This window comes from Sinocyclocheilus grahami, unplaced genomic scaffold (assembly GCF_001515645.1).
Source record: "Sinocyclocheilus grahami isolate Dianchi unplaced genomic scaffold, SAMN03320097.WGS_v1.1 scaffold342.1, whole genome shotgun sequence".
Lineage (NCBI taxonomy): Eukaryota > Metazoa > Chordata > Actinopteri > Cypriniformes > Cyprinidae > Sinocyclocheilus > Sinocyclocheilus grahami.
The window spans coordinates 55,783-80,865 of record NW_015505521.1 but is presented as its reverse complement, the minus strand read 5'-3'; the positions used below and the strand labels follow the sequence as shown (position 1 = coordinate 80,865).

The 25,083-nt window shown below is 38.8% G+C and overlaps 1 long non-coding RNA gene across 1 annotated transcript; it reads right to left on the bottom strand.

Moving 5' to 3' along the window:
- LOC107603179 (uncharacterized) lies at positions 1–25,083 on the bottom strand. Its single transcript, XR_001611107.1, has 4 exons — positions 25,073–25,083; positions 12,818–12,821; positions 6,617–6,627; positions 1–63 (listed from the first exon to the last, which is right to left on the bottom strand). It is a non-coding gene; the product is annotated as an uncharacterized lncRNA (long non-coding RNA).

The following is a 25,083-nucleotide window of genomic DNA, read 5'->3' as shown; positions in this document are numbered from 1 at the left end:
CTCTGTGATGTCTCGTTCCCGCTCTCAGGGAACCGAGGTAACGATAGTAACCGGAGAGGTTCTCTCTCGAGCTTTCACGAGACATCACGGAGACATTTCTCCGTTATGGGAACGATATTCAATCCCGCCGTGAGAGAGGCTACGAGCAGCCTGTACAAGTCACATACTCAGTGAAGATAAAACACACAATTCCCACAACCAATAGCGATGCTTGCAAGGCGGGCTCGCAGCTGATAGGTGGAGACAAGCCAATGAGCATCTAAAGCCCAGGTATATGAAATTTGCATATCTGGTCAGTGATAACGTATGCTGCGCTGAGAAAAATGGCAGAAGCAACAACAACCACAGTATTGTGAGGGGGGGGGGGGCTGCACAGAGATAACGGTGTTAAGCAGCAGTATAACATAGGGTGACCATACGTGCCATTTTCCCAGGATGCGTCCTGGCCAGGATTTCTATATTGCCTAAAATATCTAGGTTTTGGCTTTGTTTGCGTGTGCAGACCGATTGGTGTATGACATCAAAATACCATACAGACGGTTCCTTATGCTTTCAAAATGCTCTCGAGGTATTTTGATGTCATACACCGATCGGTCTGCACACGCAAACAAAGCCAAAACCTAGATATTTTAGGCAATATAGAAATCCTGGCCAGGACGCGTCCTGGGAAAATGGCACGTATGGTCACCCTAGTATAACACATACGATGATGATGGTACACCAATCGAATTAGACATTGAATAGCAAGAGCTGCACTGAGTACAGGGCAGACAACAGCAACAATAGCATATAGGGCTGAGGGGGGCGAGAACTGCAAATCGAAAGCAAATCTCAGAAAGCGTCTGTGATGCTCTGCTATCTGAATGTGAAAGTACGCATCCTTTAAATTCACGGACGCAACCAGTACCCGGGGCGAATTCGCACCAGGATCTGTTTTATCATCCTGAACGCACGCTTGCAGAGCGCTCTGTTGATGGGCCTGAGATCTAGAATCGGGTGGAGTTCTGCATCTCTCTTGGGCACCATAAAATGGCTGTTGTAAAACCCGCTCTCCAGCTCGCTCGGAGGGACTCGTTCTACCGCTCCTTTTTCGAGCAGATTGCATACCTCTTGTTTCAGAACCAGGGCATTTCGAGGCAATGTTAGAGACTTCACAGGGTGGTCTGCATCTGAATTCAAGGGCGTACCCACACTCTATCACACCGAGTAACCAGTGTGAGATTCCCGGAATAGCTTTCCACGCGCTCAGGAACTGACTTGGTCTTGGTCGTTGGATGCGCCAGTGAGTGCACACATGTTATAGAACAGCCATTGCGCTACATTGACTGAGTGAGGAGGAAAAAGCTCTTTTGTGCACATGTATGCATTTTTTTAATGATCCCACACACACATCAAACACAAATTTGAACTATTTTGAGACAACTTGGGGGCTGGGCCGATCGCATAGGCTACTCTTCCCTCCTCTCCGGGCTGTCAGGACGACGGCTTGGCAGCTGATGGTGGGCGGGAGTCACGGCGCGGGCTCCTCCGCTTGCCGGGGTCATTGGTTGCATGGCGCGCATTTTAACCGGTGTGGGCAGCGGCATCTGCGCCTGTCACTACAGTGCCTCGGGACTCCACTCCTCCGGCTGCGTCTCATCCCTCCATCCCTCTGGTTCCGTCAGGCTCCTCCTTCCCTTCGGCTCCACCTTGGTCCTCTGTCTCTCCGGATCCACCGTGGCCTTCTGGATCCCCGCCTTCGCATCGGTCATCAGAGCCCTCAGTTCCAGGCTCCAAGGAGTCACCAGGCTCTCCGTCTCCGCCTCGGGCTCCTCCGCCACCTGCTCCATCGCCCTTGGTCGGCCCCCTGGAGTTGTCAGCCCTTCCTCCTCCATGGCTCCTCCCTCCGTCGGCTCCACCGTGGGTCGCCATTATGGCTTTGGCCTGGGTCCCACCTGGCACCGCATGCTCCAAGTCCCTCCTGTCATCTCCCTGGCTCCTCCCTCCGTCTGATCCACCCTGGCTCCTCCTGTTTCCTCCTTGGCTCCTCCCTCCGTCGTCACCTCCCTGGACTCTGTCTGCTGGCCCCCTCCCGGGTTCCCAACCGTCCCTCCTTCTGTTGTTTCTTCGGTGCGAGGACGCACCTTCCGGGAGGGAGGCGATATGTCAGAAATATGGACTGTCTGTGTTGTTTTTCTCCCCATGTGCCTTCCATGACCTAGTTTTCCCTCGTATGTGACATGCCCATATTTGGTTTCCTTCCTGTTCCTGTTCCTATTGTGTTTCATTGAGTCCAGGTGTGTCTCATCATCCCCTCGTTTAATCGTGTACTTAAGCCCAGTGTTTCCTGTGACTAGCGTGCTGTGTTAAACGTCTTATCCCGGTGCTATGTGTGTGTGTGTCTCCTGGCTACCCTGTTTTTCCCTCCAGTTTGGACTATTAAAGACTGTTTTCCTTCAGTTCCAGTAGCAGTTGTGAATATAATATAATATAATATAATATAATATAATATAATATAATATAATATAATATAATATAATATAATATAATATAATATAATATAATATAATATAATATAATATAATATAATATAATATAATATAATATAATATAATATAATATAATATAATATAATATAATATAATATAATATAATATAATATAATATAATATAATATAATATAATATAATATAATATAATATAGGGATTCCCAATCTTTTTATTTTTTAATTTTTTGGTCAGCAGAACCCCTTAAAAACCCCTTTAAGCTCAAATTTGATTACTTTAACAAAACATTCTCAGTTTTCTGATCTCTGTCACATGCAGTCAACCAAAAGAAATATATATGTACTGTATGTATGAATGAATGTATGCATTAATTAATTAATTAATTAATTGTTTGTTTAAAAAAAACATTTATTTTAATTTTACATTTATGATTTAGTTATTATTTATTCATTAAATAAACAAACCCTCTCCAGTCTCCTTCATGTAATTACAATAATATTTAAAACATGACATATAAAATTACATTTAACTAAATATTTTAAATTACATATTTTACATGAAAACGAATAAAGTATATTTTTGTTAAAAGTGTAATTTATTATTTATTATAATTAAAGTATATTTTAGTTAACCATATATTCAATGTATTTGGCAGTACACTTTAACCATATTTCAATAAAAGTAATTTTGAAATGGCATAATTATGTCCTAATTTGGGTAAAATATTGGATTTAATATTAATTTAAACTATAACACATTTTCATATAATTGCAATTAACATGTAATTAAGTGTCTGAAACACTACATTCAGTTCACACTTAAGTAAATTACAGTAGATATAAAATTAATTTGCTCTCTAAACTTCATCCTCTCTACAATCAAATATAAATGAAAATGTTTGTAATTGTATATATAATTTGACATCAATATTAATTTTATTAATAAATGCAATAAAGCCCCAGTTGAACTTGCTCTTGAGTAATTTATTCATTTATTTATTTATTTTAGGCTGGGCAGTACCTGTGGCCTGGATCAAGGGGGGTTCTGGGTTAGGGCACAGTGAGTGTCCCCATTTGTCTGAGACCCCTCACTAAATGACTTGTATGGACAGTAATTGGAGAGGAGGGAGAGTGGTGCATAATGAGCAGTGGTATCAAACAGAGAGCAGAATAGAGTTCAATGTAAAGGCAGACACACAGGATGCCCACAGGTGAATTGCATTCATACAAAGTAGATAGGAAGTCTTGCTGAGGAAATTAAGCAATTTTAGAACATAAACACTTGATTTGACTTAAAGGAACAGTTCAGCCAAAATGGTTTATTATGCCACAATTTACTCGCCCTTGTGTTGTCTCAAAACCATTTGATTTTCTTTCTTATGTGGAACACAAAAATACATTTTAGGTAGAATGCTGACACTGCTATTCAAAAGACTTCAAACACAGCATTTAGACTACCTTTATGGTGCTTTATGAAAGTAGTTCCCAATTGGTTTTTGCTTCAGATCTCAAATGTAACACTATCAAGGGGCAATCCAACAGTATTTGTAAACCAATAACTTACCATACTTATTTATCATACAGAACTAAACTAAATTGTCCTTAAAATCAAAGATTTAAATCTATTAATACGTAACAACAAATACGTAAAATAATTAAACTAAAAAAATGTTAATATCTGTAACATCAACAATAAAATTAATTTCAGTAAATCACTGCACAAAACACATTGTTGTAGGCGCAAACCATATATTTCACCCGGGTCGTATTTTCTTTTATGTTGCATAGTTTTGTTCATGTTTTTTGAAAATGGGGGCTTGTTGGACAACCTGTCCATGTTAACATTTTTCTAAAATAAATTACCTTACGAAGTGAATTAGCGTCTATGAAATTTGAGCTAAAATACCATTGGATGTATAGCAAATGATGTCAACAAGAAAAGGTATAGAAACGTTTTCTCCCTTATAAAGTAATTTTATTACTTTACATTATTATTTGCATTTAGCATTTTACAGTATTTCCCTGTTTTTAGGTTCTAACCCACTACTTTATGGCGTGCTTTGTTGATTTTGGAGTTTGACAGTCCCAGCTAGTCTGATACATTTGTTGTATGCAAAAGAGCAGCATGAACATACTTCAAAATATCTGCTTTTGTGTTCTACGAAACAAGAAAGTCATACAGGTTTGGAACATAAGTGTGTAGAATGCTGAATTTGAAGAGGATCAAATCTCTGACTATGCACAATAAACACAATCTGTAAATAAATATCCTCGTAAGCTTCACATCTCACATCGCATTCATATGATTAATTTGAAAAGCTTCATACGTTACAAAAGGGAAGAATTAAACAATGGCCCTGCAATAAAAAGAAGTGAAGAGAGGGAAGTGAGTGCAAGTATAGCAAGCTGAGAGGGGTAGGTGAAAAGAGACAAGACAGATGGCAGAAAGCTGAATAAAATACAGCTGTATAGGATCTGAGCCTATATTCCTATGAGCCTCCTACCTTTGGTTTTCAAGAGGATTACACCTTGTGCTCAAACACAGAATGGAGACAGAAGGAGAACGAGGAGGTGCAGAATGCATTGAATGAGTGCTTAAGGAGGTCTTCATTCATACTTAATTCCTTATGTCTCATTAACACTAATCCTTATTAGTCTGTGAGTAAAGCAGGTCTGAATGGGCCTGTGGTGGGTAGGCAGACATGTGCCCCTATTGTAATGGGGCGTAGGGGGTTAATCCAGATCTTAGGCTGGGGTTGAAGAGGAGAAGCGAGGTTACACCCATCCCCTATTTCCCCCACGAGGTCGGGGAGGGAAAGGACACTGGTGGTGGTTGGCATACTAACAGGAAAGTGTGGCTCCAAATGGCAGCAACATGCAAATATTGCCATGAGGGGATGTTAAGGTAGTTGTAAATGCTACAGGGCATTTACTGTATTAAAGGTAATTTCTGTGACACTACAATTACTAAATGGTATTGTAAAAATAATGTTTACAAACAGGTTTCCCAAACGCTCCCCTATCCGCCATTGGTCAGCCAAACAGTACATTTTCAAACTGGACTTGCGAGTGTGTGACCATATATCCCACATTTGAATTTGAATGGAAGACAGCATAAAATCACCGAAAGAAAGAGAGCCACATGGCCTTTACCCACATTTAGATGCCATCTGGGACCTGGAGTTCAACCCTACAGGCTCCTCCTGAGTTCCAACCTCGTTAACGCAGGTCAGAAATTAGCACCCGCTGTTCTCTCCTTAACATTTGTGAGTGTGGTGTTAATGGAAGCATAACCTGTTGAGAGATCCCGGCTGTGAGATAAAGCAGAGATGGATAAGGTGAGAACATTGTATTGGAGGAAGCAGTACTTTGTAGAGTGCCAAAGTACATTAAACAAGGTAACTAACTATGCAAACTTAGTAAAGCTGGTCTCTTATTTAAATTTAGCAGTGACTTTGGGCAATATGTAAGAGCAAGGGTTTTCTCTTCAACCATTTCTGGAAAATCCATTTTCATGCACATTTTGGATTTATTTGACACAGTTGAATGAACTCATCAGCCAATTAATAGAGTTACTCCATGACCTTATATGGGTGTGTACGATAAGGGAGACAATGTGCAGTGTTGTGAAAGGCTCAAGGAATGGCTCAAAAATACGACCAACACAACAGAGCAGTTTTTCATTTGGGATCAAAGTACTAATCTTGATTTCATTCAAACCACAACTGCTACTGACAACTGTCAGTGGCCACAAATTACAACATATTACTTCTAAGTAATATTACTTATTTAAGAACTTTTAATTAAAAACATTGTGCCCCCAATTCCCTTTACTGTAATGTGTTTGGTATTGTATTTCTCATTGCTGTAAATGTAATTTTACATTCAAAAACTGTAAAAATGCTACATTAAAAACCTGTCAACTGTTTAAAGGGATAGTTCACCCAAAAATGAATATTTGATGTTTATCTGCTTACCCCCAGGGTATTCAAGACGAAGGTGACTTTGTTTCTTCAGTAGAACACAAATTAAGATTTTTAACTCAAACTGTTGCAGTCTGTCAGTCATATAATGGCAGTCAATGGGCTCCACGGCTTTGAGAGTAAAAAAAAAACATACACAAACAAAACCAAATTAAACCCTGCGGCTCGTGACGATACATTGAGGCCTTAAGACACGAAATGATCGGTCTGTGCAAGAAACTGAATTTGAACAGTATTTATATAATTTTTTACCTCTGATCCACCGCAATGTCCAACTGTCCTGAGCGCGTTCACAACATCCAATGAGTGATGTATACGCGTGACAGATCGCTTCTGCTCATGCGTCTACTATGCCAGAGCACGTACATGCGTCACGCGCCGGATGTTGTGAACGCTGTAGCGTCTGGAACACTCCAACACACAATATATATTTTGTTAGCTAGATTTCACAAATACTTTGTAACACCCCAGGACGCCGAACAAGACCCTGGTTTCATGGTAACCCGATACATTTACAACCTTGTGGAATGCGAGCCGGCTCTCATTCTGCTTTCTCCAGAAACAAAGGGACACAAATGCACAGGAGAAATGGACTTTTTTACAGTGGATCTAAAATATTAATAATTAATCATAATTAGTTATGGTTAATTATTCATATTTCCCCATGAGCTGATTCGCTACAACGCGCTCAGGACAGTTGGACATTGTGGTGGATCAGAGGTAAAAATGTATATAAATACTGTTCAGTTTCTTGCACAGACCGATCGTTTCATGTCTTTACACATCAATGTATTGTCACGAGCCGCAAGGTTTAATTTGGTTTTGTTTGTGTATGTTTTTTGACTCTCAAAGCTGTGGAGCCCATTGACTGCCATTATAGGACTGACAGACTGCAACGGTTTGAGTTAAAAATCTTCGTTTGTTTTCTACTGAAGAAATAAAGTCACCTACATCTTGGATGCCCTGGGGGTAAGCAGATAAAAATCTAATTTTCTTTTTTGGGTGAACTATCCCTTTAACTGTATGTTACGTTACAATGTGTAGTGAAAAAACTGTAAATGGTTTAATATTGCATTATATGTAACTAATTTTACTGTAAAATACTGTCAAAGTTAAGTTTTTGTTATGTTTGTGTAATTTATGACTTCTAAACTTTTATGTCTTTTTGCAAGTATACTGTGTAAACTTTTATATATATATATATATATATATATATATATATATATATATACAGTGGGTACGGGGATCCCTAAATCCAGGTGTGAAAAACTTGTTGTATCTTTCCCAAAAAGACTCATGGCTGTATTCGATCAAAAGGGTGCTTCTACTAAATACTGAGCAAAGGGTCTGAATACTTAGGACCATGTGTTATTTCAGTTTTTCTTTTTTAATAAATTTGCAAAAATGTCAACAATTCTGTGTTTTTCTGTCAATATGGGGTGCTGTGTGTACATTAATGAGGAAAAAAAATTAACTTAAATGATTTTAGCAAATGGCTGCAATATAACAAAGAGTGAAAAATGTAAGGGGGTCTGAATACTTTCCGTACCCACTGTATATACTCTATATATATAGCCAGGCCATAATAAAATTAATCAATCAATTTTTAAATAATTGAATGGTACAACATATTGTACAATTACATAAATAACTTATATATATATATATATAGCAGTATTTTGCAGTACAGTAACAAATTAAAATGTAAAATATGCTTAATTGTTCTAACAAAGTCAACAAAATCACCTACTGTGATTCGCACACCCATTTGCAAACATTTGCTTAAAAACAGGTTTTAGTATAATTTAATGGAAAAACTGAAACATTGAAACATGTTGTTTACTTTCTATATACACAAGGTTTCATTGCTTACATCAGCTTTTATGAGTCATTGAATGATTGCTGGACATCAAGACACCATCTTTCTGCGCATTCCCGTCATTTTAGACTGTCACTGCCTCAGTAAAATCACCCCCTGCCAGAGTTTAAACATACACTGCAGCACACACACTGCACCATATCAAAATGTAATTAAATTATGAAGTGATATGCATCAGAGCGGTTACGCTTATTTGTTTCTCCATTATTAGAGAGTGAGCGCTTCATGCGGTGAATATGAAGTAGGGTTTATGTATCATATGACTCTCCTCTCTTTGCTGTGCGCCAGGGGCCGTCTACTCCAGCGAGACACGCTCATGCTGAGAAAACACATCTTCTGCTGGGAGCTCTGTTCTTTAATAGTTTTACCCTCTCTCCAGAGCATATGCTACATGTGCTAATTGAATTGTGGGGATATTAAAATGTACGTCACAACAGGAGTAGATATAATTATTGCTAACAAGGCTGGCATTATAGTTGTTGAAATGCACATGAAACTATGATATTCACTGACCAAAAACCTTCCAAAAATCCATGGAGTGTAAAATTTTTTTGAAAATGATCTGAAACCATCTGAAAATCTGTGAGTAAATAATTAAAATGGAATGTTATATAAATAAATACATTGTTTTGGAGTTTTGAAAAACTGTCATTTGGTCATTTAATTTCCATCCAAATTGATATACAGTTTACAGGGAGGAATTCATAGAAAAAGGGTTTTAAAATCTTTTCTGACCACTGTTGTGTGCAATATTGACACTTTAAATGGCAAGCATTTGTGTATTTTGGATAAAATAGAGGCTTGTATAAAAAAAAAAATGTTAGAAATATATACGTTTTTAGAAACAATTAAGTCACCACCTCAACACAGTGAAAATTAAAAGGAATATCATTTAAACTGTTAAAATGTGCCATTCTAATGGCAGCAAGGGGTGTATAAACTATCAGTAAATTCCACGTGTTTGAACATGACCATTTATGATGATTTAAATATTATACCATATAGACGTTGATTATATTCACATTATATGCATTATAAGCATGTGACTGAATTCATGTTCCAGGTTCTCCTTTGTCCTCAGTAAGTTAATTGACATACAGATTCCTGAGTTTTATCATACAATTTAATAGACGTTCATCTAAGAAATAATTACTATCCAAATAGAGGAAAAAAACAGTATGATTCTGCACTATTTGTTGTCGATTATGTGACTTCTTTGTACAGACAGTCATGCGTTATTCCTTCTATTGAAGCGCAAGATGCTCTTTCAAACATTTTCAAATCAAATTTTTATTAAATTATTTTAAAAGAGAAGCTTTTCACTAGTGAATTTAAACATTTTCACTGGTTCTCACACTTACCACGTTTTTAAATGAAAACGTTGATTTTGAAAAATTTTGCTGTTTTGTTTTGTCCAACAAAGTGGACTGACCTTGTACCAGAATTATTCTGGCTATTTTTCCAGTATTTTCCCAGGTCATATTTATAGCAGACAGGGCAAATATCACCCTACTTCAGTCCTTTTGATGAGAATGATTGTTTTGTTGCTGTCTCCTTTGTTCACACACTGAATCTGTGTGACTTTTGCTGCGTAGAGAAAATGGTGTATTACATTTTATGTGTTTTGCCTTTTCAAATTGAAGACACATTATGGAATATGGGACTCACAGAGAGCACCACTGAGGTGAGGGCAATTCAAAAAACGCTCACTGTTGTTCAACAGCTTTAATGACCACCAATGGGTGATGTCTGTACTGTTTAGAATGTGTCTGAATCAATATGAGGTATAATTGGCTCTGATGGGACTTTATGACATGTTAGTGGTGGGACATGACAGTGTAAACACTCATTTGTCTAAAGGAGGCTTTCTGAAAACAGTCGCATGGTGCTGAAGGTACAGGTGAAGAGGAAGTGTGGAGAAATACAGCGATCTACCATAATCACCTCTCCATTTGCTAAAGGAGAACAGCTCTTTAGTCTGCTCTGTATTTCAGCAGTGGCCAATTTGCGGCTGTTTGCTTACTTGTTAGCATGCTTATGTGCTGTTTATTTGGTGGTGCTTACAAAATGATTGTGTTTTATTTTTTCTTATCCTATTGAAAACTGAATAATGTATTTATTGAAATTCCTTATAGACAGCATTAAACAATTACATTTAAACATTTAAAAGATATGAATGTGGTTTAAATATAATTCAATTAGTAATATTTAGATTGGTTTAAATATAAAAGCCTGGTAACTGTGTATAATTCTCATTATTAGTCCTGTACATAAATCTCATTCTTGTTATGCATGACTGATATATATAATAATACAAAGGCATAAACCTCTGCAGAAATGTAGAGTACATTCATTATGTACTGCCAGTTTTCAAGGTTCAAGTGAAATAGTAAGAATGATAGTTTCAACATTGCTGATTTAAGTGACATAAGCAAAACAAGACAAATACACACAATCAGACTGCTACGTATTTATTTTGTCTAAAATAATTCAAAATACAGTTTCATGGCTGGTAAGAAATATAATTTCACCCACCATGTACCTTGCAATCGCATATTACTCTGGACATCAGGACAGAGATTTTAGCACCTAAAAATCTAAAAAATTAGATACAAATTGACATATCCATACCCAAACTTTCTTGTCATCCAAAATCTTTGTTTTGATTTGATGTATTCCATCTGACATGTAAAGCTGTGGTGAATGTGGTGAATGTGAAGTCTATGCATAGTATATCAACATCACTCTCGTCAGCTGCTGAAATCAATTCAGGCTAATTAACAGAAAGGGTTCTCCAGTATAGACACTGTCTCGTTGACATGATGATGCCACTCAACCTGATACAAAGTTACCACAATTATGGCAATTACACTCAAACTGAGCAGAGCTCTGAGAGACTCTCAGCTCGATTATCACTCTAGTCCTATGAGCTCTCTGATGGATGGCTATGCTGAGGACACATCAGGGGCCCTCTTTTGACACACTGCCCTCAAAAATACAATACACAAACATATTGCACTTTACTACAGAAAATTTCAGTGGTAAATGATGATTAAGAATTTCAGTCAAATTCATCATAAAAGATCGTCTCCCTGATAGCACACGTACGTCTCCAAGATGTATATTAAAGAGTGCTTCATCTGGAAAGCATCTGCTTTATACAACATCTGATAAATGCCTTTAAAAAGTCAGTATTACATACATTCTAAATCATAAACATATTAAAGACAAAATATGTAAACACTCACATCAAATAGACATCTCTGAGATGTGCACGTGCTATCAGGGAGTGTATACTCTGAATACTCCTCAATACTGTTTCAAAACCTAGTTATTTGGCTTGCTGTTTACTGTCTACATAGACAGCTGTCAATTAAAATGGACCTTCACCATTGACTGGTTTAGAATGTTCTTTCACACAAATATTGCTCTAATCGATGGCTACAGTGATGTCATATTTTTGTAGGCCAGAGCTGAGCATCACCTTGGTTCCCTCAACAAAAACCCAGTAAAATTTTTATGCTGGTTTTCAGATTATTGGACAACATAAGCTCTGTGATTATGATTTTTACGCATTTTGTTCATCATGCTAACCTTCACAAATTAATACAACGTTAATGAATTTTGAAGCTTAAATACAATTATGAGAAGAAAAATCTAAACATAGCCTATAAACAAGCTAAAAGCACTATGGTTGCATTTCAGTCTTTATTTGAAAAAAAAAATAATGAATGTTTGATTTAGAATTGTTTGCAAGAGAATACGCAAACACAAAGAGGCTGTAAAAGCAGACTAGGGAGTACATGAGTTCCCTATCGATACTTCACTCATACTGCATCGCTACATGCTTATGGGAAAACTCCTTTTCTCCGATAACTGAAGCCTTTTTTTAATAATGCAGTATAACTACACGGCCATTGGTCCATGCAGTGAAATGAAAATGAACCAATGACGAGGGAGCATGAGCCTATGGCCATGAAGCCCGCCAGAATGGACGGGGCCATCTGGCTATATAAGCGGGCATTCTGGCATAGCATCCTCAGTTTAATTCTCCTTCAGCGACGACGATCATCTCTTCGCTGATCTATGAGACCTGAAGCTGCTTGCCATTGACATGCCTTCTCAGCGGATAGAAGCTGACTCAGCGACCTGCGCCACTCTGCTGTTCCTGCTCCGCTCTATGAGTTGCTTTTCTGTGTCCTCTCTAAAGCGGTCGAGGAGCTGGGTTTAGAGTGGTCTATGCCGGAGGAGCCTACTCGTAGTCGTCTGGATGAATGGTTCCTGCCAGGGTGCCGACAGGAGCTGCGCAGCGCAACAGACCTGGCCCTACGAGCCACAAAGGCAACAGTGCAGGCCATCGGCAGGTCAATGGCCAGTCAAGTGGTGCTCGAGAACCACTTATGGCTAAACCTGACTGAGATCAAGGAGGCAGACAAGGTTCCCTTCCTCGACTCTCCGGTCTCTCCTACGGGGCTTTTTGGACCTGCCGTCGAGGGCTTTGCAGAGCGCTTCACCACCGCACAGAAGATGTCCCAGGCGATGCGACACTTCTTGCCCAAGCATTCAAACTCCGCAACTGCTTCCAGTTGCCCCAAGCCTGCATCAGCTCAGCAGCCAGTGAAACCTGTGCCTTCGCCCGCTCAGCCTACTCAAAAGTCTGAGCCCCGACAGCGCTCCCGCTCTGCCATACGCTACCCGTTCCCGAAACGCCATGGACCCCAGCCCAAGCTGACGCTGGACCCGGCGCCTCAGGCATCGTCCTGATCTGCGGTACAGGAAGAGGAAGGGGCAAATTCTCGCTACAGCCAGACCAACCCCCAAACGACCTCCATTATGCCTCCAAGCAGCCTGTTCGGTTACGGGTGCCGACGGCAGTATATTTGTTGTAAATGCTGTTGTGAATGCTGGGCCCGTTCAAAAAGCGCCCACACAACCATCCGCTGTCAAAATAAAACACAAACATTCTCAAAAAGAGAGCACATTTCCTCTTTCACTCATCACGAGTGTCAAGTCCCCTCACGGTGACCCACCACCCGAACCAGCCCAACCCCTTGCCACGCGGGCCGAGGCCTGGCGTGCCATCCCCGGAGTGTCAGATTGGGTTTTGGGGATCATATAATGAGGTTATTCTCTTCAGTTAGCTCGGAGACCCCTGCACTTCAGCCGCGTGGTTCCCACCTTAATGCAGAGCAAGGACACTCACGTCCTGCACTCTGAGGTGATGAATTTACTGGCAAAAGGAGCTATAGAAATGGTTCCGCCAACTCAGAGCGAGTCAGGCTTCTACAGCCGTTACTTTCTCGTCCCCAAAAAGGATGGCAGCCTCTCGCAAATATGCAAATATGGACTGGTTCTTCTCTCCGGACCTGAAAGATGCTTACTTTCACATCCAGATAGCCCCCCATCACAGACGATTCTTGAGATTCGTCTTCGAGGGAGTGGCATATCAATACACGGTCCCTGGCTCCTCGCACTTTTACAAAGTGCATAGATGCAGCTCTCTCCCCTCTGAGACAGATGGGAGTCTGCATTCTGAACTACCTCGACGACTGGCTCATTTTAGCCCAGTCAGAGGCCAAAGTACTATCTCACAAATCCCTCCTCCTCAGCCACTTGGAGGGCCTAGTACTCAGGGTCAATTTTGCCAAGAGCTCACTGTCCCCCAGCCAATGGATCTCGTTCCTGGGGGCAGTTTTCGACTCAGGCCAAATGACTCAGCCCCTCATAACGTGCACTGGTCATACAGTAGCTTGTGGCCACCTTCAAAATTGGAGCCTCTTGCCCTCTAAAGACATTTAAAAAAATGCTAGGCATCATGGCCTCCGCATCTCCAGTGCCACAGTTGGGCCTACTTCGCATGAGGCCCCTACAGCACTGGCTGAAACTGCAAGTTACGCCCCAGGCGTGGTGTCACGGACGCCTTCGAGTCAAGGTGAACCAGGTCTGTGTAGCAGCCCTGGCCCCTTGAAGAGACCATCAGTGGTTCGAGCGGAGTGTGACCATGGGTAATGTCCACAGAAGGAAGGTTGTCTTGACAGATGCATCCAACACGGGTTGGGGAGCTCTGTGTGAGGGCAGACCGACCTTTGGCTCCTGGTCGGACAGGGAAGGAACGGCAACATATCAACTGCCTCGAAATGCTGGCAGTATGTCGAGCCCTTCAGACCTTCTTACCAGACCTGAAGGGACACCATATATAAATCACCAAGGTAGGCTCAACTCAAAGCGCCTTTACGAGATGGTAAAATGCCTCTTGGAATGAGCAAACCTCAACTTGCGCTCATTGAGGGCAGCACATATGCCGGGCATATTGAATCAAAGTGCAGACATGCTGTCTCGGAGCATGTCTGCACATCCATTCAGAGGAGTGGATGCTCCATCTGCAAATGGTTCTAAGAATCTGGGAGATCTTTGGCAGGGCAGAAGTCGACGTATTTGCCTCAAAAGACAACTCTTATTGCCCAACCTACTTTTCGAAAGATATGGACACGTTGGCCCACGACTGGCCCAACCTCCTACTTTATGCTTTTCCCCCAACCGTGGGGCTTTCCCTGCTTATACTTGGTCCCGCTGAGCCCTTAGATGCTGAAGGCCAGTTCTTATATAGTCGTTCCTCTGTCATAGCACGGCGGGATTGTACTGGTTCCCCATAAGCATCTAGTGATGCAGTACGAGTGAAGTATCGATAGGGAATGTACTCGGTTACTAACGTAACCTTGGTTCCCTGAGATACGGGAACGAGTACTGCATTGCTAGCTGTGCTATGATGCTGCACGACTTAGTGTCTTTGTTTCAGTCTAATTTACCTGAGGATCCTATGCCAGAATGCCTGCTTATATTGCCAGGTGGCCCCGCCCACTCTGGCGGGCTTCATGGCCATAGGCTCATGCAGTTCTGCTACCTTGTCATGTAACTGCACGTTTTCATTTCACTACACGAACCAATGGCCGTGCAGTTACACTGCGTTATTAAAAAAGGCTTCAGTTATCAGAGAAAAGGAGTTTTCCCCATAAGCGTCTAGCGATGCAGTACTCTTTCCCGTATCTCAGGGTACAGAGGTTACATTAGTAACCGAGTACGTTTTCCTGTTCAGCTTGATGATGTTTAATATCCCAGACACCCTCTTTAGTCCCATTTAGCCACTTGTTAGCAACTGCCTTTTTCAAGGCAAGTAAATTATTTAAAAAATTACAAAGGAATGCTGATGTATTTTATGAAATTGAATGAAACAAAAAACAATATGGAGCTATTACAGACCTTATTTCAGGCATTTAACTAAAACAAGTTAAAGAAACTCATTTACTCTAACACTATGGAATTGGAAGTGTTCAAATGCCAACTCATTTCCAGGTTTTGGCCTACAAAAATGCAACATCCCTTCAACACCCTTTGAATTCCAGTAACATTTGGGATTAGTATGTTGCTAAGCTAACAATATGTAACTCTAATACATCTAAAATTCCTTACATATGGAATAAAACAGTTAAAATAGGTTGAACTATTTTATTGACACTTTTTGATATTGAATATAGTGTATGTGTAGCCTAAATAAATCAATTAATTTCTCCCGTCCTGTTTTGGCACAGAGCTAGCTTGCTATTAAAGATCTTCCAAAAGATTTTAAGGTGCATTCCAATTCACATACAGTACTTATGCACTATTCTATGCTATTGTAGTATAACTAGTGCATGTACTGTGTTCACACTGAAGATTTCAAAAAGAAAAAGTGCACGGGTACGATGCACTTAACCGGAAAAAAACGAAGTGTGGAATGTTGGACACTTCATACACTAAACTGTCACAGCTTTAATTACGTAGCAGAGGGGGAGGGGTTATCAGACTCTGATTATGAATGACAAAATAACCTTATATAATTTATACACTACACAGATGAGTACATAGTGCGCATAGTGTATAGTGCGTCAATTGGGATGCCGCTTTAGACGGATTATGAATTAAAAAAAAATGTCTATCCCATTGTGAAATTGTGTATGAGCAGTTGGCCTAGAGACCTAAAGAGAAAACATGTAGAAAGGGGCTTTGAGGTCTGGCTTTATGACAACAACAGTGTTTATTAGTTAAGAGGCTGGTTGGGGTTAATGGAGCTTTGAGACAATAGGCTTGGCTATAAAGGGAGAGGGGATTTATGGTTAATGGATCATGGCTGCCAAATGCTGGCAAGTCTTTTCTAGCTCCAGACAGGAGTCATCTTCTCATTTTGGCAGCCCTTCAGCCACCCACCCAGAATCCTATCATTTATTTAACACCTAATCACCATAGAGAATATGCCATTCTAACACTGTTATACACAAAACAATGACAGACATTTTACATGGGAAGTATAGTAGATAGTAAATGTTATGAGAATGTGAGTTACTATTTAGTAACTAACAACATGTATTTTACTAACAACAGCTTGGATGTATATGAAATAAAACTTTCATATTTATGGAAGAAATAAGGAGTTGTATAGGTAACATTCATACTGGAAACAAATTTTTTGAGGTTTCATTGAAATAAATCAATGAAGGAAAGCCCCTCCGTTAATATTCTTGACCCCCACTTTCATCTCATCCAAGCACTCATAACTCTCTAGCCTCATGTGTGGCCTTTGCCGTGAAGAACGGCCATATTTTCTGATAAATTCACCAGATCTTCTCTGTCCAGATGACAGCTGTGTCGCAGCTATGTGTAAAGAACACGCGGAGGTCATTTTTAACATATATGTAGATTTTTTTTATTCAGACATGTGGCTGAAAGTCTTATTTTGCTGCACATTATGCATATTTTGTCATTTATTTGCAAGATATACAAACTGGATCCTGCTTTTGAATACAAAGCTCACAGTCATTATTAGTCGATCCACAGACTCAGCTTATCTATCACACTTATATCTACCATACCCCTATACTATCTACTATACCCCTATATCTACCATACTGCTAACATTTTCCAGAACATTCTGAAAAACATTCTGAAATAAGACATTTCGAACATTCACAAAATGTTTTGTAAATAAATTAATGGGAATGTTAGGAAATATTCTTAAAACGTTGACTTGTTCTATAGATTTTTGGGAAAAAATACTTCATAACACAGAGGCACTGCAAGGAATAAGAAACACAGAAATTAAATGAATAAAAAAACTGTGTAAAAACAAAGTGCATTAGCGTTGTTTCATTAAAAATATTTAAAGGGCAAGGGATTTTGAACTAGAATCCAGGAGAGAATAACAGCAGGCCATTAGCCTGTCCACCATAACCTGAAAAGACAGATTTGATGGCTAATGTAAAAACAACGGTGAGCCATTAATCAAGGCTGGGGGAGAAATTGGATGATGAGGGTTAATCAATACAGGGGTCAGGCTTTACCACAGCGCAGGATGACACTCCATTTGTTACAGTGAGCTGTGAGAGGAAGCATCACTCATAGTGGAGCTGGCTGGCATCGTACGGGAGCAACAGTGACCTGAATGTATGAGTCAATGTGGTTACATAATAGAACCATTCATGTAGCCAAAAACAGCAGCTAGTAGCATCATAATTCTCCAATTATTATGGGTATGTTTATTAAAAACTACTTTCAGTTCTCATGGTAAAATTGTGGCTTATGGTGAAATGAAAAAAAAGATGAAACCGACTTCTTTGCAGTATGAACAGGTGACATGTTAAAATCTGAGTGGTAAATCAAAGCAGAATGATCCCGCTTTTCTATTGCCTGCTAGCAGAAGATCATATATTAATATCTAATTATGCAATGTGTAAAATGAAACAACACTATCTAATTGTTAATTAGATGCATTAGGACACTCTTTGTCAAATGAGAAGCTGATTTTGTGTATTGATTGCTTATTCCAGATTCTACAATAACAAAATAATAAGCATGCTACTGTAAGCATGAAAGGGTATGATGCTGCTGCATAAACAGACATACATAAATCCTGTAGCAGATAAAGACAGGTGGAGCTGGTGGAGGTGGAGGGCGTACCTTATAGCAAACACTGATTATTTAAATGTTGAGTATATATATATATATATATATAGGCCACGTTCACACAGCAGCAGATTATGGTTGTCAGTCCTGTATTTGAGTTCTTAATACGGTTACATTCACACAGTACGATTATTTATGGGTGTGACAACCATATTCTGTAACCGAACTCACACCAGTAAATTTTCAGGACTCACAACCGTATTCTCAGAAAACCTGTGCTGTGTGAATGGAACCGTACTGGACAACTAGTTGTCTGTCACGTCATACAGTGCGAGAGAGAGCCGCTCTGCTGCACGAACGCGTGTCTACCATGTGTTGCGTGCTTTCATGTGTGGTTTCAGTAACTTACAGAGTGATGGAGAAAATGAGCTGTTTGTCATCTGAAATGTTTAGATCCTGTCTCCACCTGAGCCGATCCCATCATTTTTGTGTTCTGAGTGCAACTCAAATGTTCCACTCTCCATGCAAATATAAAAGCTGCTGTCGGTTAATCAGAATCAGAATCAGAATCAGAATGAGCTTTATTGCCAGGTATGTTTACACATACGAGGAATTTGTTTTCGTGACAGAAGCTTCCACAGTGTAACAGAATGACAGTGACAGAACAAAAAACACAGATAATAAAAATAAAAATAGTAAAAAAGTAAATAAGGAATAAAAATATATAAATTGACAATTGTGTGTGCAGGTATATTACAATAGACATGAAGATTTGACAGATGAACTTACAGCTCGACTGGACTCTGTTGTGTCAGAAAGTGATAAACTTTTCAGTTTTATGGACATCGCCATCTTTGATATTTCTTTGGTCACTGTTGCTATGGTAACTGGTAAGGAATACAGGCTTGACCATAGATATGTATACGTAGATGCCTCATTAGTGACTGTTTCTGTGGGCCACCATACGTAAGGCATCTGCCATATTCGAAGGGTCAACTTGACGTCATTCACCATAACAGTAGCATAAGTTACCAATGTTTCAAAACTTGTAATATTGAGTTAATACATTTAAAAACACAAACCAACTCATTCTCACCTGTGAAAGGTTATCCCGTTTCTTTGGGAATTTTACAACCATCGGCTGTGCAGGATTGTGGCATCTTCGAATTTTCATTGATTATTATGGTGAATGACGTCAATTTGACCATTAAAGATGGCTTTACTTAATTATCTTTAGCAGCTACAAAGCTATTTTGAGATTCTTTGCTAAGAAATTGTAGCTAAAGTTAGTTAGTGCATCATCAGAGTTATATTGCAATAAAATACAATTATGATAATTAGTAAAACAACACTTCAGCATCCTATATTTCTGTGTAACCACTGAAATGGGCTAGGGTAACATGTCATGTCTTTGAGAAAGCATTGCATGTCATTAACAAAAAAAAGCTACAACTTACAGAAATATATCAAGTGTCCAAATGAGCAGAAACACCAAAGACGATTACAGTCTATTGGCAACCTTCCACCTCACAGCTTGACCTCTCACTCTGCTACTCATCTCACACAGTCTTGTCTCGCAGCAGTGGCTCCATAATTGGGTGAAAGGAGAGGCCAGCAGCCCCTCTATTAGTTCTTGGCACCTCTGTGCTGTATCACGGGATGCTAATGGCAGGGGGCAGAGTAATTGGACCTGTCTAGTGCTTTCGCTCTCTCTCCAGTCACCAGTTCATGTTTAAAATGATAGAATTATCAACACACTAAAAGAGAACACAGAGGTATATCTTGACCATGTTAAAAAATTAGATTAAAAAAAACTAGACAATGTGAGTGGTGTTTGACCATTAACTCACGCCAGGATGGAAGCTTATTAACTTGTCCTTAGTCAACCACCAAATTGCTAGAGATGGCTGTGCACATTTTTTGGGGGTGTGTGTGTGGGGGGGGGGGGGGGGGGGGGGGGGGGGTGCAGGTGCTCAACCAAACAAGGGCACCCCTCCCACAATTGTTTGTAAAAAATAAAGTTGCATACTGTAGTACCTGTTAATTACTTACATATTTATTTATTCTAATATCTGTGCACTCATGCAATGCAATTATAAATTCACAGAGATGATGGCCTTTAGAATTAATTATTTCTAGTTATCGTTTTAGGTTATTACAAGAACAGCCAAAAACAAAGAAATGTATATCCAGCATTTATATTTTTATTTATATCCAGCATTTAAATTTATATTAAACTGTATGCTGGTTGATTTTTTTTTCTCACACAGATTAAAGGAGCTAGATTAAAGATTTTACATTGTATAAATCTTGGGCTATTGTATATTGTATATTGTATGTCTTGGGCTATTGGCCATTGGGCTTGTTTCACAGACCTTCACAGTAAAAAGTAATTTGTTCAGTTTATTTAATTAAATTGTGCAAACTTGTTGCCTTATTTCAATTAAGCAATCTTAAATTAATAGTATTAAGTGTAATTTAAGTGTGTAATTTAACTTATTTACTAATATATTAAAAGTATTCCTTACTTATATTGAGTATCATTTACTTAAGCCATTTAGGTTTTGGTAACTTAATTTAATCTGTGATCTGAGGAACATTGAGAGCAACTATACCTAGCTGAAAAAAACACAGCTCTCCATTCATAACATTTCAAAACATTTATTTTTTCAAAGTGCAGAAAACAAATGTAAATCAGGATGGTAGTTTGTAATAGTTGTTTATTAACAATGCTAACCAATGCTTCTTGAATAAAAAAAAAATGTCAAGAGTTGTACATTTGAGAAGAATAATATCCCCTAAGCACATTAAAACAATAAAAATAATGCATACTCAATATATTTTAGCTTACATTATCATAAAAACCTCAGTTTCCTGAAAAGGGAGAAGGGAGGGGTATATAAAATTAGATTCCATATTATTCCATATGTGTAAAGAATATATTATTTATTGTTTTTAATTTGCTGACAATCCCTTTAATTTAATGGTATATTCGACTTAAAAATTAAAATTCTCTCATCATTTATCACCCTCATGCTAACTTCAATATATAGTACTTTATTCAGATAAATACAAACAAAGATTTTTAGGAAAATAGTCAATCTCTGTGAGTCCTTATTTTTGATGTTCACAGCAATCGTGACGGTAATTCATATGAGCCCAGTGGATGAATAAATGTCTTCTGAAGACGTCTTCACATCGTCTCTCTCATGATCACTTGTATAACAGTAGACCAGTAGGCTTGTGTGTTGCCCAAAAATGCACCTGTTCTACTTTGATCGGAACTAATTTATTAAATAATTTGTCACTTAATATTATCTTGTTTGCTGAGCTGATGTATAATATAGGCCTATACAGTGCTGTGAAAAAAAAATCTGTTTTTGTGTATATCTCATACCCATACCAGATTGTGTCAGAAATGAAAACAAAATCTACTATTTTGAGCTGATTTTAGAACACATACTGTTTTTATTTTTCATGGTTCTCCTATCAACTTTAGTGCATGTTTCAACATGAGCTTGTTATGTTTGGAATGACTGGTAGTGTGTGATCCCCCTAAATAGTCATTTATTGAATGATGCTCTGTTTTTCTCTGTAGCCATTTATAAAGTCAGCAAGTGATGATGCCCAGTGTTTAAAATCTGTTCAGATTTGTAGTTTATTCCAACATTAACCAAACTCTACCAATAAATCCTAAATATTAATTTAAAAATATTAATAGCAAAACTACAGAGAAAATGACCATCATACTTTGTCCTCATTTATGAAGCCCAAACAAGCCAATATTCACCCAAATGATCTATATCATCTCCAAGCCACGTGCCGTTATATTGTCCATTATTTCCCTTGCCATGCATCAACATTTAGGAAGGTTAAAACATATTTCATTACACATGCTATGAATCTGAGATCAGGTGTTTCTGTAATGATTTGGTAACTGTGCTGGTAAAGGGCTTGAGTGGGATCAATAACTGGCGACACCTGTCTCCTGCACAGTCTAGAAAGGATCTATCATAGTGGAAGCGTGATTTATGCCGTTAGAAGCCAGATCAAAGGGGCAGGCCAGAGAGACAGATGTGGGTGGATGAAGCGATAGGGTGGATGCAGATAACGATAGATGCACATCCTTACTTGCCAGCAAGTGTCAGGGAACAAGACCACTGTGTTTTTTCTTGTGTTTTCCTCTTCCCACCAGCAATGAAAGGTCTGTGATCATCAGTGACCTTTTTATCTCAAGCAATGCATGATGTATGTACATGCATTACTAACTGAGAACCGCTAGCACTAAAATAACTTCAGACACAGTGATAAATGGAAAAATCATTGTGACAGGTGAAGAAATGCAGCATACTATTATTGTATCAGTGGAAGCTGAAGTATGACAGCCTTTTACTATTATTTCAATTTATAGTATACCAAATGAGTAGTATGTCTGAATAAACAGGCTGCATCCAAAATCACATACTTCCCTGCTACATAGTAGACGAAAAACAGTATGAGAAAAAATAGTATGTCCAAAAGTACCTGGATGACTTCTCGCGAGATTCTTAAGTGTGCATACAATGGATACTTTACTATTCCATGATGAGGCCACAGGAGAACATTTGTGAATGGGTCACATGACAATGACAACATGGCGAACGTAATACATCTGGATTACATCCACACTACATAAATTCATAATATGTAGAACATACGTTTTTAGCAGTCGCAGAGTAATAACTTTTCCAAAAGAAGTACCCATTCAGAAAGTATGTGATTTCAAAGCCACGGTATTCAAAAAAACAGCAGGCAGATGACACCAGTAGGCTTGTGTGTTGCCCAAAAATGCACCTGTTCTACTTTGATCGGAACTAATTTATTAAATAATTTGTCACTTAATATTAACTTGTTTGCTGAGCTGATGTATAATATAGGCCTATACAGTGCTGTGAAAAAAAATCAGTTTTTGTGTATATCTCATACCGATACCAGATTGTGTCAGAAATGAAAACAAAATCTACTATTTTGAGCTGATTTTAGAACACATACTGTTTTTATTTTTCATGGTTCTCCTATCAACTTTAGTGCATGTTTCAACATGAGCTTGTTATGTTTGGAATGACTGGTAGTGTGTGATCCCCCTAAATAGTCATTTATTGAATGATGCTCTGTTTTTCTCTGTAGCCATTTATAAAGTCAGCAAGTGATGATGCCCAGTGTTTAAAATCTGTTCAGATTTGTAGTTTATTCCAACATTAACCAAACTCTACCAATAAATCCTAAATATTAATTTAAAAATATTAATAGCAAAACTACAGAGAAAATGACCATCATACTTTGTCCTCATTTATGAAGCCCAAACAAGCCAATATTCACCCAAATGATCTATATCATCTCCAAGCCACGTGCCGTTATATTGTCCATTATTTCCCTTGCCATGCATCAACATTTAGGAAGGTTAAAACATATTTCATTACACATGCTATGAATCTGAGATCAGGTGTTTCTGTAATGATTTGGTAACTGTGCTGGTAAAGGGCTTGAGTGGGATCAATAACTGGCGACACCTGTCTCCTGCACAGTCTAGAAAGGATCTATCATAGTGGAAGCGTGATTTATGCCGTTAGAAGACAGATCAAAAGGACAGGCCACAGAGACAGATGTGGGTGGATGAAGCGATAGGGTGGATGCAGATAACGATAGATGCACATCCTTACTTGCCAGCAAGTGTCAGGGAACAAGACCACTGTGTTTTTTCTTGTGTTTTCCTCTTCCCACCAGCAATGAAAGGTCTGTGATCATCAGTGACCTTTTTATCTCAAGCAATGCATGATGTATGTACATGCATTACTAACTGAGAACCGCTAGCACTAAAATAACTTCAGACACAGTGATAAATGGAAAAATCATTGTGACAGGTGAAGAAATGCAGCATACTATTATTGTATCAGTGGAAGCTGAAGTATGACAGCCTTTTACTATTATTTCAATTTATAGTATACCAAATGAGTAGTATGTCTGAATAAACAGGCTGCATCCAAAATCACATACTTCCCTGCTACATAGTAGACGAAAAACAGTATGAGAAAAAATAGTATGTCCAAAAGTACCTGGATGACTTCTCGCGAGATTCTTAAGTGTGCATACAATGGATACTTTACTATTCCATGATGAGGCCACAGGAGAACATTTGTGAATGGGTCACATGACAATGACAACATGGCGAACGTAATACATCTGGATTACATCCACACTACATAAATTCATAATATGTAGAACATACGTTTTTAGCAGTCGCAGAGTAATAACTTTTCCAAAAGAAGTACCCATTCAGAAAGTATGTGATTTCAAAGCCACGGTATTCAAAAAAACAGCAGGCAGATGACCTTCTTCCTTTAAGATTCCAAATTGTGCATCTGATGGACAGCTTACTATCCCATGAGGCTACAGGAGAGGAATTGTGAATCGACACAAGTGATGCTGTAGGTCACATGACATTGTGGATGTTGTACATCCGGACTGCATTCACACATGATATGTGGGGGAAAATAGATATTGAGGCCACAAATTAAGAATTAATTCTCACATTGTATTAATTTGTTGTTTAATTTGCTTTAGTTAAATCATGGCCATGCTGTACTAGTTTGTTCCCTCGTTTTAACTGATTTGACCTCATTTATTAATTGATGATCATTGTTTTTGAACTGAACTGAATCAACACTGAGCTGACTTGAACTGAATGAAGACACTATTGTCCTCTGTAGAGCTGCTTTTCAGCTGAAATTGAATTTGTTTTATAACTGATGAACTCTGCAACATT